The 15,100-nt window shown below is 57.7% G+C and overlaps 1 non-coding gene across 1 annotated transcript; it reads left to right on the top strand.

Moving 5' to 3' along the window:
- The first annotated feature begins 12,733 nt into the window (after nucleotides 1-12,733).
- TRNAQ-CUG (transfer RNA glutamine (anticodon CUG)) lies at nucleotides 12,734-12,806 on the top strand. The gene has a single exon. It is a non-coding gene; the product is annotated as a tRNA-Gln (tRNA).
- Nucleotides 12,807-15,100: the final 2,294 nt, after the last annotated feature.

Raw genomic sequence — 15,100 nt, 5'->3', positions numbered from 1 at the left:
CAGGCGCACAAGAGACTGACCCAACGTGTCTCCACGCTCCGAGGTGCTCCCCACGGCTGGTGTGGCCACCCCAGCCACCGGACGGTCATCACAGTGTTGTCCACTCCAGTCACCGCTCTGCACTTCCCACCCCGAGATGCACTCATGGTCACTGGGAGCCTGCGTCCCTCAACCCCGCACCTGCTCCCCGCCCTCCCCTCCCCTCCCCTCCCCTCCCCCTCTCCTCTCCCTCTCCCTCCCCTCCCCGCCCTCCCCTCCCCTCTCCCTCTCCTCTCCCTCTCCCTTCCCTCCCCTTCTCTCCCTGCCCCCTCCCCTCCCCTTCTCACTCCCCTCCCCACCCCTCCCCTCCAGAGACCACCCGTTCACACATCAGGGATTTTTGAACTTAGCGTGTGTGGCAGCCTGGAGAATGGCCCCCCAAGACCTGGACACCTAATCCCTGGGACCTGTGAGCAGCGCCTTATTCGGAAAAGGATCTTTGCAGGTAAGATTAAGTTGAGGCTCTTGAAATGGGGAGATTATCGTGGCCCTAAATGCAACCACGAGTGTCCTCGAGAGACCCAGGCGGGGCCAGACGTGTCAAGCACAAAAAGGAGGAGGCGATGTGCCCACGGGACAGCAGCTGGAGCGTTGCAGCCACAGGCCACGGACCTGGGGGAGGCCGGGAACACAGCCCCGGAGCCTCTGCAGGCACATGGCCTTGGCTGCAGCCACAGGGAAACGGAGCGTGGACTTCCGGCCTCCGGAACCGTGGCCGAAGGGTTTCTGCGCTTCTAGAGCCACCAGGCTTGTAGTCACTTGCGAACAGCAGCCCGGAAGCCACACGGTGTGGGCGAGAATCCCCCGGAGTGCTTGCCCAAAATGCTGCTTCCCTGAGGCCCTGCTGCCATCCCGCCCTCCAAAAACAGGTCTGAGTCACAGGGTCCGAGGCGGGACCCGGATCTGCAGACACAGGGCGCTCCGGGCCAGCCGACCAGCTGACCTCCACGGCACCCAGTTCTGACCTTCTGAGCCGGGGACGGTCTGGGAGCGAAGGCAGGTGGGCAGGTCTGGGCAAGCCGCCAGGCACCCACCGTAAAGCTGAGTTTGTCCGGCCTCAGCGGGGAGATGGGGCTGCGGCCGCTCGGGGGCCCCACCCTCCCTGCTGGGCTCCCACTTGCCCTGGATCCGCCGCCGGCCCCCAAAGGTGACCCTGCTCTCAGCCGGTGGCCCCTCCTCCCGTAGAAGCAGGACCATGACTCCATTCAGTCAACACGGAATCTTCCAGACGCACTGGCCTCCAGGAGAAATCTAGCCGGTCTGTGGGAAAGGAGAGGAAATACGTATTTTCAGTTGGAATCTACGGCCAAGTGTCCAAAGCCAAGACTGACCTGAGCGGTCACTTCAAACACAGACCTGGCCTGAAGCCCAGACCCTGCCGGCCGCTCTCAGGGGAATGAGGCCGGAGGGGCCCCACGGGACCCCTGAGCCGGGACCCCGGCCCTTTTCTCTCCACTCCCTGCCTCCTGGCTGTCCTTTGGGCGCGGGAATGCGGGCTCCAGGGCGGTGCCCTGCTGTGCTCATCCTTCAGACGCCCAGTGTCCCAGGACAGGCTTTCTGGATGCCACCCACCCGCCCCCTCCTACCGTGCTGGCCGCTGTGCCGCTGGAGCCCAGAAAGCCCCAGACGCAGCACCCTCACTGGCCTCCTGCTCAGTGTGGCCCGGCCGATGCTCCGGAGGAAGCAGCCTGTCACCTGGGGCAGACGTCCCCAAAGCCTCGCGCCCCAGACCCCGCAAGACCCCGCCAACTCCGTTCCACGAAGCCCTGGCCCCTTTCGGAGACTGGGGATGCCAGGCAGGGTGGTCATGCAGCACCTGAGTCACACGGGTCCCCTTGGTGCTGCACACGGATCCGCAGAAGGACCAAGGCTGCGTCGTCCCCCCGGCAAGGAGGAGAAATCGCCCAAAGGCCGGGCGTGCGTTTCACACAATTACGGCGGCAGAGCACATTGTCCCGCGTGACCAGCATCAGGGAAGGGGTGGCGAGAGCCGGCAGTGTCCTCTCTCCCGGGTCCTCCCACCGCCGAATTCAAAGACGGACGAGGCACGGACCCAGTGTCCGCGGTGCTGGAGGGAACGCGAGGTGTTGCAGACCCTCGGGAAAGCAGTCTGGAGGGCCCTCCCACTGCCACACGGTAACTCCGCGTTCCCTCCTCCACAGGGAAGCGAGGAACAGGGAGACCTGTGCCCAGGCGCTCGTACAGCGCCCTTCGCGGCGGCCCACGGGGACACGAAGTGGACTCGGCCCCCGCGTCCGTCGGCGGAGGACTCCGTAAGCAACGTGGTCCCCGGGCAAGCGATGAGAAGCCGTAAGAGGGAAGGAGGTGTGACACATGCTACAACAGGGTCACGAGAGGGAGGCTGGCCCCTACGGGCCGCGTAACCGATGGCTCCCGTTATGAGAAATGCCCAGAATGGGCAAATCCACAGAAACGGAGCGAAGATTACTGGACGCACGCGGGAGAGGGATTGACACAGGGACGGGGCTTCTTTTCGGGGTGGTGGGAATCTTCCGGGACCAGCCGTCGGTGATGGGCGCCCAGCACAGAGAGTGCACCAAGAACCTTTCAAACGGCGAGCTTCGTATCGGGAGAGCTTGATTCGATAGAGAATTTAAAAGAAAAACAGGAGGGCAGAGGAGACCCGCTATAATCCATGCATTCGTTACTGGTATCTGCAGAAAGACTGGCCCCATCTGCCAGGACAGCAAGGGTGCCGGGGGAGATAAGCCCATCCGACCAGCCCCGACGAGGCAGAAGGGGGGACCGGAGCGCGGGCTCGTCCCTCTCCTGCCCTGTGGGATCACTCGCCGCCCCAGACGCCCACCCCGCCGCACCGCCCCCCAGCGGCCAACCCAGATCCTGCTGAGCCAGCGTGACCAGGTGATTAGGTCAGGTCGACGTGGCCCCTATAGATCCAGGGCGGGTCGGAGACCCACGGAAGGTCTACAGTAGACGGTATGGTCAGGCCAGCCCACGGTCACTCCGTGGCAGACGTGACCCCAGGTCTCTCAGTTCCACATTCTTGCCATGACACAGGACCTGCCCTGCCTGCTGGAGGGGAGCCCTGACCCGGGCAACGCCCCACAGACGGGGCGGGCAGAGGTGGACACCGGGTAGAAGGAGGAAAGGACAGACAAACGCCTTTCCTGCCCACGAGGAACGTGGTGCTGTGGGAGAGACAGAGGGGCCTTGCTGCTGAAGAACAGGAGACTTGGACGGCACTGAGGGTCCTGGCAGAGGCCGTGAGAGGGGGCATCCCAGACCTGAGGGCAGCACAGTCCCCGCAGTGGCCGCAGCAGCGGGGGACCCGGAGGAAGGTGGAGTCGGGAGGCAGCTGCTGGAAGCCAGACGGGAGCTGATGGTGACCCCCCGACCCGGCCTGTTCAGAGACGGGGCCGCGGGAGACAGGAGTCGGGGACATGTAAAGTTCGTGACGCTGGCCGCACAGAGCGCCACCTGTGACCTGGACGCTGCTTGCGGGGTCTCTGAGGCGGCTCGTGTTGTCACTGTGTCACCATGTCACACGCTCCCGGCACTCAGGCCCCGCTGCCAGTGGCCGCGGGCGCCCTGCGTCGTCCGTCGGCTTCTCTGCTGGACCTTGTCCCTCAGCGTCTTCTGTTTCTAGCCTCTCCCGCCCCTGCACCCCTGCCCCACCCCTTCCTCTCTCGTTACAACACAGAACGCGGTTCCGCCAGGGAGGGGAGACCCTCACGGAGCCGAGTTCTCTGCACCCCGCCCCCCACCCGTCCTCTCTTCCCGTCACTCAGTCACATGCTCCGCAGAGGCCATCGTGACCTTCAGGTGGCCCAAACCAGTGGCTGCTCCCCACCCCCATCTCACTGGACACAGTCCACACTCTCTCCTTCTAGAAACGGAGGGAAATCGCACGAGGGTGTCCCTGAGTTCAGACCTAGAGCCCAAGGGGAGGCGGGGGGTGGGGCTGGTCTTCCTGGGAGCACGCGCAGTCCGTCCCTGTCCCAGGCGAGAAGGCAGGTGTGCACGTGAGGGGCGGCGGGACAGTGGGGCCCTGGGAAGTTCTCTTCCGGTGCCTGTGACGTTTCCTCGTGGACGTAGGGGTGGAGGACATTCGCTGAGAGAGCCCAGGGGGGGAGGCGACTGAGACACAGAAGGTATGAAATAGCGACTACGCGCACAGGAGAGCGAAAGGGCAGGGGGCTTCTGTGTGGTCGCCAGGCGGCGGACGAGCCCAGCTGCCCTGCCCTCATAGACGACCCCTCGCGCCGGGCAGTCACCTAGCTCTGCCCTGCTACCTGCTGGCCTCCTCGGAGCCCTCGTCGTCTCTGCCAACGGGGCCGGGACTGCCCCGCGGGCCACCACCGCCTCCCGAGCTCCAGCTCTGGCTCCGGCGTGTCGAGGACAAGCCCACCGCTAACTAGCGGGCGAAAGAACCCGCCAGGCCCACGGGTCCTGGGTCGCTGACCAGGCTGAGGGTCCGGCTGCGTGCGGCGTGTCCGCGCTCTGCCCTGTCCCCCCCGGGGCCCCTCACCATCTCCACGCACACGGCCGCCGCCCCTCTGCATCCCCGCTGTTCCAGGCTGTCAGAGCGATGCCCTCACCGGGGACCTGCGCCCTCGGGTATCTGCTGACGTGCAGAGGCAGAAACACAACCTGCTCTCTTGAACTATCAGCTGAGAGAGAGAGAGAGAGAGAGAGAAAACGGGGGGAGGGGCAGAGAGAGAAGAGAGAGGATGCCAAGCAGGGTCCGTGTTCAGCATGGAGCCTGACATAGGGCTCGATCCCACGACCCTGGGATCAAGACCTGAGCCGAAATCAAGAATCAGACTCTTCACCGACTGAGCCATCCCAGGCGGCCCTCAAAGATTTTTCTGTAAAAGGAACGTTTTAAGTGTTGAACACAAAGTAAACTCAGGAGGCTGCCAGGCTCGACCCCCAAGTTCAGGGAAGCTCTTACCTTTTAATTTTTAAGGTTGTTTTTTAATGTTTATTTCTGAGAGAGAGACAGAGCACAAGCAGGAGAGGGGCAGAGAGAGGGAGACACCGAATCTGAAACAGACTCCAGGCTCAGACCTGTCAGCACAGAGCCCGACGCGGGGCTCGAACCCACAAACCGTAAGATCATGACCTGAGCCGAAGTCAGATGCATAACCAGCTGAGCCACCCAGGTGCCCCCCAATTTTTTTTCTTAACATTTATTTATTTTTGAGAGACAGAGAGAGAGAGTGTGAGTCGGGGAGGAGCAGAGAGAGAGGGAGACCCAGAATCCGAAGCAGGCTCCAGGCTCTGAGCTGTCGGCACAGAGCCTGACCCGGGGCTTGAACTCACAGACTCTGAGATCATGACCTGAACCGAAGTCGGATGCTTAAATGACTGAGCCCCCCAAGTGCCCCCAACAAGTGCCCTCCCTAACGCTCCTTACCCGTTTAGCCCATCCCCCCTCCCACAACCCCTCCAGCCACCCTGTTTGTTCTCCATATTTAATATGTTCTCCATACTTACGTTTTTGTCCCCCTCCCGGTTTTTATATTATTTTTGTTTCCCTTCCCTTGTGTTCATCTGTTTTGTCTCTTAAAGTCCTCCTATGAGTGAAGTCATACGATTTTTGTCTTTCTCTGACTAATTTCACTTAGCATAATACCTTCCAGTTCCATCCACGTAGTTGCAAATGGCAAGATTTCATTCTTTTTGATTGCCAAGTAATACTCCATTGTATATATATACCACATCTCCTTTATCCATTCATCCATCGATGGACATTCGGGCTCTTTCCATACTTTGGCTCTTGTCGATAGCGCTGCTATAAACATGGGGGTGCATGCGTCCCTTCGAAACAGCACACCTGTATCCCTTGGATAAACACCTAGCAGTGCAGTTGCTGGGTCGTAGGGTCGTTCTATCTTTCACTTTTTGAGGAGTGGGGCGACTTCAAATGTGGGGGCGAAACACACACACACAAGGGTATGAATTAACACACACCAGGGGCCCACGGTGGAGCCTGCGACTCGATCTCGGAGTTGTGTAGGGTGTAGAGACTCGTTGACAATAAAATGCTTAAAAATAAATAAATGACTGATAGAACACACCCAGAAGGAAAGCTGAACACAAAGATCAGGAGCGTGGTCTTTTCCACCTCGAGGGGGGAGATGGGACGGGAAAACAGAGACATGCAAGGTTTAGGCGATGTTCTCGGGCAGGCCGGCGGATACGTTTACAGCGCTTTATCACACTATTAGTAGTAAGTTTGTTAAAGCAAGCCACGCGTGGACTAACGATGAGAATGTGCCACGAATCAAGGATTGTAATTAATCCAGCTTTGAACACTGACCGTTAAACACACAACCGTGCAGCAGGCAGAGGGGTGGTGTGCGGGGGCTGGGGACCCCGCCAGGACCCTCAGATGGCAGAGAAGCGACAGTCTTTCCCCCAAGTATCCCTCGATATCATTGCTGGGGTCCCTTCCCTTCGCTGCACCCCAAGCCACGGCCTCCGCACAATTCTGTATCCCTTCAGGCCCGGATCACGGCAACAGTGTCCCCGACTTTCCAAATCCCTCCAACCTCCAGATGATTCCGTTACATGAGGAGTTTCGGGGCCCCTCAGCTTGCCTTGAGGGAGACATCCTGTGTCCCGGGCCCAGCACCCGGACTCTCACCACCTGATGCCCGCGCAGCCCATCGGGTGCTCCTCGGGCAGAACGGACGGTGAGGGCCCCCCGCCCCCCACTCCCTGCCCACCGTGTGCAATTTTGCTGCCACACCTCCTGTGCCCAGACCCTTCTGGCACGCGGAAACTGCATGTTCGTCCCTGAGTCTCTCCCCCGATACACACACCCCTTCGCTGTGGCCCCGTGCTGGACACAGAACAGATGTTCAAGACGTGCCTAATGAAGGAATAACTCACTAAACATGCAATTACATGCAAGCTTTGTGTCTTGCGTCCTTGGATTAGCAAGACACAACAGAATCGAGCCCCGGGGGGATAAAAGTATGGAATTCAAGTACACGTGTGCCCTGAGGGCTCTTATGTCGTGTGTGATTGTCTGAAAAGGTTTGCACGTATGACTGAAACCGAGACAAAGTAGGAAGTGCTGGGAGAAGGCTACAAGCATCTAGAAATAGTAGTTTAGATGTGGCCAGTAGGAGCCCCGGACGGACAGCGGACCCGGATTTCAGCCTCACTCCGTCCCATCCTCGCGGTCACCTGGAGACGTCACTTTCCTCGCGGGTCTTTGCTCACCTGACCCAGAGGACACGGCTGTGCTGTGAGCTGGACCAGGCCACCCGCGTCCAGGGGAGACAGCGCCTGGTAAGCTGAATGCAGCTGTCAGCCCTGGAGGGGGGCCAAGCCCCCCGGGCCCAGGTCAGGGGTCCACCCCGCGGTTATGCACACACACATGCGCGTGCCACACGCGGAGCCCCCGGCCCGGCCCTGCGCTCACATCGTCCCGTCTGGGCCGCAGCCGCTGTCGCCGACGGGGCGTCACAGATGAGAGCACAGCGGCACCAAGCTAAGCAGCAGGAGGATTTGAACCCAGGCTTGTCTCCCCTAAAAGCCCACGTGTTTTCCCAAGACACTATATTGACACTGTTGAAAGAGACAAAAAATCGATGGAAAATGGGGGTTGAACTGGGGGGGCTGCTCTCTCGTGCTCAAGTCCCCACACAGCTGCTGGTCTCCTGCTGTTTGTCAGAGGCGGGACCCTTCTCTTCCAGCTGCAGGGAGCAGGGCCGGGGACACCAGGGACACCGGGAGCACTGGGGACAATGGAAACACCGGGGACAATTGGGACATGGGAACACTGGGGACAACAGGGACACCGGGGACACCAGGGACAATAGGGACGACGGGGACACTGGGGACAACAGGGACATTGGGGACACCGGGGACAACGGAGACACTGGGGACAACGGGGACACCGGGGACAATGGGGACACCAGGGACAACAGGGACATTGGGGGCACTGGGGATAACAGGGACACCAGGGACAACAGAGACACTGGGGACAACAGGGACACCGGGGACAATGGGGACACCAGGGACAATGGGGACACCAAGGATAACAGGGACATCAGGGACAACAGGGACAACAGGGATGTCAGGGACACTGGGGACAACAGGGACATTGGGGACACTGGGGATAACGGGGACACCGGGGATAACAGAGACACTGGGGACAATGGGGACACCAGGGACAACAGGGATGTTGGGGACACTGGGGACACCAGGGACAACAGGGACATCGGGGACACTGGGGACAACAGAGACATGGGGGACACTGGGGACAACGGGGACACCAGGGACAATGGGGACACTGGGACAACAGGGACACCGGGGACAACAGGGACACTGGGGACACTGGGACACCGGGAACAGCCCCTGCTCCTCCTGCACCTGTGACCGGCACATGGCCTCACACCTCCTGACGTTCCAGCTGAGACAAGTGCCATGAGTGACAATGCTCTGCAGTGCTCTGCAGTAAGGCATCGGTAAAGGGGCCGCGGCTGCTGGTCTCTGCTGCCCCCCAGAGCCCTGGGTCACCCCACAGCCTCGGGGACTCCTTAAACCAGTGCTCCCTACAGCATTGTCTCTGCAGTGATCTGCTCGCGCTTTCCTGTTTGCTCCAGAGGGTGGCCGCTAGCTGTTTCTGCTGATAAAGAATATTTACACCCGTCTTTATCTTTAAATGACTAGAACATTCTGAAAATCAGTAAGGGAAGGGACGTGCATTTACCTGACTCTCCCGTGTGCGCCGTGTTTCAGGGGAAATGGTTGGTTAGGCAACACTTTATTTTTTATTTTTTTAATGTTTATTTATTTGAGAGAGAGAGAGAGAGATAGCAGGGGAGGGGCACAGAGAGAGGGAGACACAGAATCCGAAGCAGGCTCCAGGCTCCGAGCTGTCAGCACGGAGCCCGATGCAGGGCTCGAACCGACAAACCGTGAGATCATGACCTGAGCCGAAGTCGGACACTCAACTGGCTGAGCTCCCCGGGCACCCCAGCAACGCTTTTCTTTACAGAAGAATGTCGGCTAATAAGAGCAGGGGTGAGAGACAACTGGAAGAGACAACAGTCTGCCAGCCTTAGTGAGATGCTGGGTCTCAGCAGCCGTCACCGACAGACGATAAAACGAGGAGAGCGAGAGGCACATGCCCCACCCACTGAGCCAGCCGGCTGCCCCCCAACTTGTGTTTTGGGCTGTGATTATTGTCACGTGTATACAGCCGGGCTCGGTTTGCTCACACTCTCATCGGAAGGATGCGGGTCACCTGGGAAGGTTGTGTCCTCCCGCGGTGACTCTACAGGGGGCAAACCTGGTGCTAATCACAGGGGGCAGCGGGGGCAGCCCGCACCCAGCGCCTGGTAGGGACAAGCCCACAAAGACATTCCGGCCCAACCTCGCATCTCTTCTGGGCCACGGGGGGTCCAGGGCATCCAAGGGACTGGTCAAATCTCTGTCACAACGGTGTTGCATTTTGATTCCTCCCTCCGACCGGGACTCCCTGTTCCCCTTCCACAGATGCTGATCCCGGTAAACACCAGGCATGCGGAACCCCGGCTCAGCGTCGGCTCCCGGAGAGCGCAGCCGGCAACAGAGCAGGCCAGCCACGCGGGCGTGCGCTCGGAGGGACGCACGCGGCTTCGTGCTCTTGCTCACCATCTTGAAAATATAAATCCCCGTGGTGATTTCGGTTCTATGGAAAATCCCGTAAGTGAACTTTCAGCAAAGTGAGCCAGAGAAATCTTTTCATCAATCAAGATACCAAATTAAAGGGAGCCTGGGTGGCTCAGTCCGCTAAGCATCCGACTTCGGCTCAGGTCATGATCTCACAGCTCGTGAGTTCGAGCCCTGTGTCGGGCTCTGTGCTGACAGCTCGGAGCCTGGAGTCTGCTTCGGATTCTGGGTCTCCCTCACTCTCTGCCCCTCCCCACACTTTCTCTCTCTCTCAAAAATAAATACACATTACATAAAGATACCAAATTAATAAATCACAATTATTCATTGTATTATAGAAAATTATGAGACCAAAAATGGCCTCTTTTTGCAGTTTGTAAGTTTATGTTCCCCCCCACATGTCACTATTACTATCTCTTATATGTAAAGTATATTTTTAAAGGAAAAAGCCTTATAAGGTAAAACCCTGGATTGCGAGGAACTCGTTCTGTGAGTCCACAAGACAAGCAAACATTTCTAATAAACTTTAACCTGATAAGCAAGCAATGTCTTGCGATACGAGTCGTCTATGACACCAAACGTCACATGATCACAAGTGAGCCAATTGAAATTCGCTTTGACATACGAGTGTTTGGATTACAAGCATGTTTCCAGAATGAATTGTGCTCACAAACCAAGGTTTTACTGTATTTTAACAGCACCTTTTTCCTGGGTTTTAAAGAACGTGGCCACATTTGCACTGAGCCCTGCACGTGGCGAGCTGGCCGCGAGGGCTGCCTCCCACCCCACGAGTGGCCGTCCCGGAGGGGTGCACCAGAGGGCGTACCGTGAGCTGTTATCTGCTATTCACACTTCGTGCGTACGATGAAGAGATCGTAGGGGCCCTGTACGCACGGAATACAGGGGAGGGGAGAGGGCCGGGGGCCTGCAGAGAAACTCCGGATTTTGCCCGGAGTTTGTCTTTGTCAGAGCCTTGTTCCTGACGCCAACGTGAGCGTAAGATACAGCCCAGCGATTAAAAACTAAACATGAAGATGTCATTTAGATAAGTCATTAAAAAACTCCCTCACCGCGAGGACGCTAACACTGCCTATGCAACTGAACAATCAGGAGTGTCCTTGTCTAAAACCGGCTCGGAACGGTCCGGCCCTGGGGACTGGGGCTGCTTCTCAAGATCGGGGCCCCTCTTGGGGACATCAAGTTCTCAGAGCAGTAAACAGAAAAATATCTGTAGTTAATTAAAATGGGCCAATACCGTCACTTTCCACGTGGGCTGGGAAGGACTAAGGGGTAGGATATCAGGCAAAGGCTGGTAAAAATAGAAGTCACACCCTGATTTTACACTCTGCCGCGTGTCTATTTGATGTTTCTGTTTACAGGACCCCTTGTGCAGAGTAACGCTCTGTTGTCCTGCGGACGGAGCCCCACAGTTCACGACACTGCTGCGGGTGACGGGGCGCCCCACGCTGTCCTGACATCTGTCCCGCATCAGTCCTACATCTGTCCTGCCATCGGTCCTGCCATCCGTGCTGACGTCCGTGCTGACGTCCGTCCTGCCATCCATCCCGCCATCCGTGCTGACGTCTGTCCTGCCGTGCATCCTAGATCTGTCCTGCCGTCCATCCTGACATCCGTCCTACATCCATCGTACATCTGCCCTGGCATCCATTGTGACATCTGTCCTCCTGTCCGTCCTGCTGTCCATCCTGCCATCTGTCCTGAGGTCCATCCTGTGGTCTGTCCTGCTGTCTGTCCTGCCATCCATCCTGCCGTCCATTTTGCTGTCTGTCCTAATACCCGCAAGCTTCAGACACGGGCTCTACAGACAGCGGGGAAAGAACTAATCCAAGAGGCTTTGCCTGCAGCATTCTGACCTTGTGTCCTCAGTAACTGTGTCCACAAGAACTGTGAACAAATGTTGAACGCTGGCTACTAGTTTTGATTTGCACAGTAGCATGGGCCAGCAATTGCAAACTACTTTCTGGGCGTCCCTGGAGAAAGAAAATGGGGAAATTCATTAAGAATGATGGAAGTCGGGGCACCTGGGTAGCGCAGTCAGTTAAGCGTCCGACTTCAGCCAGGTCACGATCTCGCGGTCCGGGAGTTCGAGCCCCGCGTCAGGCTCTGGGCTGATGGCTCGGAGCCCGGAGCCTGCTTCGGATTCTGTGTCTCCCTCTCTCTCTGCCCCTCCCCCGTTCATGCTCTGTCTCTCTCTGTCCCAAAAATAAATAAAAAAAATAAATAAATAAAAATTAAAAAATAAAAAAAAGAATGATGGAAGTCACGTTCTCATTGCTGGAGAAGAGCGTTACAAATGCAGAGAGACGGAACTCTATTTTTTGTAATGTTTATTTATTTTTGAGAGAGACAGAGAGACAGAGTGCGAATGGGGGAGGGGCAGAGAGAGAGGGAGACACAGAATCCGAGGCAGGCTCCAGGCTCCGATCTGTCAGCACAGAGCCCGACGCGGGGCTCGAACTCACAGACCGAGAGATCATGACCTGAGCTGAAGTCGGACGCCCGACCACCTGAACCAGCCAGGCACCCAGGAGAGAGGGAACTTTGAGACAAGGCACTTGGTCTTCATTTGGAATCAAGGGTCAACGTGAACTCACGTGACAACAGGATAACTTTTTAGAAGCTGAATTCACTTTCGTAAATATAAAGTCAGCCTGCATTTATTTACCTAAGGTTTCTACAATTTATTTACCTAATTAACAGGGAACCAGCAGGATGATCAAGCTGCTTAAATTAAATATTAATATTAGGCTAAATATCCTAGCTCGGGATAAAGAATGTTAAAACAGGACTTCCAGGATATACACAAAACTGGCTAATGTCATACAGGACAAGGAAGGGACAACCTTGGTTGGGAGACTTTGTTCTCGTATTTTTTACCTGAAAGGAATTATTTGCATCAGCACCAGACAAAAACCTACATGCTAACGTATAACCTTATAGAGTCGGGGCCCTATTCAATGGTGTATAACAAGTCAAACAAAATTACATTTTCCTAAAGGATAAGAAAATCCGGGGCGCCTGGCTGGCTCAGTCGGTAGAGCATGCGACTCTGGATCTTGGAGTTGTGAGTTCGAGCCCCACGTTGGGCATAGAGATTACTTATGAGTGAATAAATGAATGAATAAAACTATCATTTAAAAACAGAAATCCTGGGGCGCCTGGGTGGCTCAGTTGGTTAAGCGTCCGACTTCGGCCCAGGTCATGATCTCACGGTCCGTGAGTTCGAGCCCCGCGTCGGGCTCTGTGCTGACAGCTCAGAGCCTGGAGCCTGTTTCCGATTCTGTGTCTCCCTCTCTCTCTCACCATCCCCTGTTCATGCTCTGTCTCTCTCTGTCTCAAAAATAAATAAAATGTTAAAATAAATAAATAAATAAAAATAAAAACAAAGACAGAAATCCTCGGGTGGGCCTGTTAGCTGGGGAGCACACAGATGTGTCCACCACTGGGCTGGCGGGCACCCAGCCCTCCTGCCCCAAAAGCCGATTGCCACACTCACGTTAAAAGTGATGGCTGAAGCCCTGTTCTCGCGGTCTGGACTTGCCCAGACATCTCCGCTCTCCTCGGTGGCCTCTCCCGTCGCCCGCCCACCTCACAGGAGCTGAGCCAGCTCTGGGCCTCTGCTTGCTTATGACTTCCTCGCTGGAACCTTCCAAGTCTCCCCAAGTCTGAGTGAGGGTCCTCAGTAGGCACTTCCCGCCACAGCAATGATCAGGGCTAATCACGGCCACCTAGATCCTCTGTGAGCCCAGGCCTGAGTCCTGTTCACGGCTGAAGCCCAGAGCTGCACGTGACCACACATTACACAGACAGGTGGATGGATGGTCAGATCAACGGATCGGTAAACAGGTGGTCGGGATAACAGATATCTGGATAGATAGGCAGACAGAGACAGACAGAGATAGACAGACACAGATTAGAGAGGAGACAAAGGGGCGGGGCGGGATCCCGCCAGAGGGCTTTACAATCTGCCTCTGTGGCTGCCTTAGACCCCCCCCACCCCCACCCCGCCAACACACTTTCTCCATTTCAGCTGTTTATACTGAAACGTATCCAAAGCCTTTCGCTGCTCAACTGGGGTTTCTCCTGCTCGGAAGCCACAATGCTGCGCTCGGCCGCACGGTGGAGCCAACGAGGCGCCGAGGACGCCCCGGCCAGGTGGTTACGCCCCCCAGGCCACGAAGGAGAGCAGCTCCTGGGTGTGAAGGGTCACCCCAGGCTCAGGTTTGTCGTTCGGGAAATCTCCGGGGCTGTTAGGACTCTGAGGCTCCAACCAACCATCCGGCTGCCCAAAAGGGTGGGGAGGGGGCGTCTCCTCACCAGGGAGCCCGTAGTCTGGGATCCGTGGTGAGGACAGCCGGGGGGGTGGGGGGGGGGGGATCCGTGGGGACAGCTGTCTTCCAGCCCATCAGTCCTATTCCAGCAGGACCCGGGAAGGAGGGCTGGGGGGCCACCGTCCCTGCCCAGAGCTCTGCTTCCAGGAAGGGGCCTTCGGTGCAGCATTCCTGCAGGGCGGGGGGGCATCTCCGCCCACACCCCTGCCCCCTGCAGCCAGGAGCCGCCCCCACCCCTCCGACGAGGACCCTCCCCCGCCAACCCTCCTTTGACTCCCTCACTGCCTTTACAAGCCCTAGGGGACGCAGTCTGTCCCTACCTCCAGGCTTCACGTCTGTCCTCCCCTGGCCCCTCACACCAGCACGGTCCCCACCCCCTCCCCAACCCCACTCATGAATTCCCAACAGGCCCAGGGAGTCCCTGAGTTACTCAGTTGGCTTGGAGATGCTCCTGGGGTAGAAGTGGGCGGGGGGAGGGGGGCTGTGCGTCCTGAGCAGACTCCCCAGCCCTGTACCAGCGCCTGAAGGAAGGGCCGGCCAGCCCAGCCGCTGACGCTGACAGAGGAGGAGGAGGAGGATGGTGGCAGGAAATGCTAGCAGGGCCTGGTCTCACATTTGTCCCGAGCACAGGTCGCCCCACCCTAGGGGACAGATCTTCCGGTTCTCTGAGGAAGAGGGTGCACACCTCACCCTAAACACAGAGGCGGGAACAATCCTGGTGGACATTCAAACAGAGCTCCTCAAGGCTGTCAACTGGGAGACCCTTCCACGGGACGCGGGGCCCCAAGCTGCACCTCCCCCACCCTGGGCCAAGGACACGAACCCTGAACACACCAGCGGGCTCTGCCTCGGGGATCCTGGGGCCCACGGTCAGGCGCCACGCCAGGACCACGAGGCCACAAAGAAAGTCCGTCCAGTTGGGGCACTTTCAGGCCAGCAGGGAATCGGACTCACAGACACGTGTGGCAGGCGGGAGCAGAGAAGTCACAGCAAGTGCCGAGCTGATAGTTCTAATTGTTCCTTATTGTGCTTTTGGGTTTATAGTAAATCCA

This window comes from Puma concolor, chromosome E4 (genome assembly GCF_028749965.1).
Source record: "Puma concolor isolate L17-30 chromosome E4, mPumCon1.1.hap2, whole genome shotgun sequence".
Taxonomy (NCBI): Eukaryota; Metazoa; Chordata; class Mammalia; order Carnivora; family Felidae; genus Puma; species Puma concolor.
This window is presented reverse-complemented; position numbering and strand designations above follow the sequence as displayed.